Consider the following 1,948-nt stretch of genomic DNA (forward strand, 5'->3'; position numbering starts at 1 on the left):
TCACGCGCTCCGGGGAGGGGGCCTGGCGGGCGCGCACCTGGCGGGGTGCTCCACGGCGGGGTCGCCTCCGCTTCCCTGTCCCGGCCCACGGTCTGGCCGTGCGACCTTCGGGACCCCGCGCCCTAAACACTCCTCCCGGGGCCGGCTGCCTCCCTTCGTCGAGGTGGATGCTTTGGGTTTTGCCCCTGACTTGGCGCCGGCTCCGGGATGCCCGAGAAGCCGCCCCGAGGCCGCTGGGCTGGGGGACCCGCGGGGTCGCCCCGCCGACCCGCGCCCGGTGCTCCCGGAGCCTCTCTGCCCGCGTTCGTGGTCCCCGGCTTGGGCCCCGCGAGGTCCCGGCTGCTCCCGGGGCTCCGACTGCATAATCTTTGCATTTTTTTCAGATCTCTGATGCTGCGGGGTTGGGTCGTTTTCGTTGTGGATGGTGAGTTTGTTTTTACTCACCGGGCTCTACCGTCAACTTAAAAGCTCTCGCTGTAACTATTATTGTTTGTAAATCAAAGACGCCCCGAAAGAGCACGGAAGTGCAACGAAACTGAAAAGGGCAGGGAGTAAGGAGACCTGGTTTTGGTCTCTGGAGTGGGCCGGCTGTGTCGCCGTGTCCTGGGGAAAAAAGGTAGAGCTTCACAATTTCCTACGGGAGGGGTAGGGCGGGACGCTATGCCTCGAGGCACAAATGCCTCCAGGTTACATTTGCATTTGTGCTTTGCTTGGCCAGCTTAGGGTTTCCTCTCAAACGGTGTGGAAGGGCCAAGTGCGCTGAAGCCTGTTAGCCTTCCCGCCCCCCCCCTCCCACCGCGGTGCGCGCACATCTCCGCCTTCCCCCACCGGGTTGGCCCAGTATAACTGTGCACACTGTTACAGCTGTTAAAGTTCAGAGATACAGAGCATGGGTCAACAGGAAAGACGATCAGTGGCATTTATGAAGCTCCACGCCCCAAGGAAGTAAATCTGATTTTCTTGAACTTCATTATTCTATTCAAACGTGTAGCCTCTAATCCTGGAGGAACATGGGTTCCAGCACAGAGAATGACAAAAGAACCCTTTCTGTTTTACACACAGAACCTGAGGATGTTGTCAGCACTCCATAAATAATAGCGACTGTAATAATCATGAGTTCTGATCGGCACATCCCAGATCTGAGCCACTAAGCCAAACAGAAGCTTGTTAACTTTATTAATTTACCCTAACGGGGCAAGAATGATGAGAATAAACCGTTGGTTCTACCTAATTTCTCACTCCCGCAGACATACTGTTCTTCATCATCATGGGCCAGCCTGTAGATTCAATAATTAAATTATGTACGGCTTTTGGTGGATGCGGGGAAAGCAAAGAGAAAAATACTTCATGGTTAACTATAGATTTTTTTTTTTTTTTTGCTTTGATAAGAGTCAGGCTTGAAAGAGCTACACAGATTAAGATGATGCTTTTTAATGTCAAGTTAACTTTACTTGGCTGGCTTGTTGCCACTAAAATGCATTCTATAGGGAGCCCTTGGTTCCCCTCCCCCCTCCCAAATCCACTGCTTGGTCTTTGTCAGGCTCATCTATAGTCTTCGAGTCTTCGTGGATTCATTTCTCTTCTTAGCAATCTCCAGCCAATACATCACCAATTGCTGCTGGGCCTTCAACCACAATATCATTAAGCTTTCTTCCTTCCTCTGCTCTATAAAGACTGTCATACATAATTTAGTTACTTCTCATAATTCTCCATTTTGGTCAGCTCACACACTCCCCTCTGCAATAAATTCAGGATCCTGCTTGCTGCAAACACATTACCCTGAATGTTCCTGCATTTCAAAGCAAGTCTCTGGCCTTACAAGATGACATCATTCATAACACAGGAAACCCTCCTGATTCATAGTCTCAGAACTTGAAGTTTCAATTATTCTGCACCAACAGCCAACCCAGGCAGCCAAGGAGGAAGAAAAATGCATTCCTTGGTTTAT

This window comes from Acinonyx jubatus, chromosome B1, assembly GCF_027475565.1.
Source record: "Acinonyx jubatus isolate Ajub_Pintada_27869175 chromosome B1, VMU_Ajub_asm_v1.0, whole genome shotgun sequence".
Taxonomy (NCBI): Eukaryota; Metazoa; Chordata; class Mammalia; order Carnivora; family Felidae; genus Acinonyx; species Acinonyx jubatus.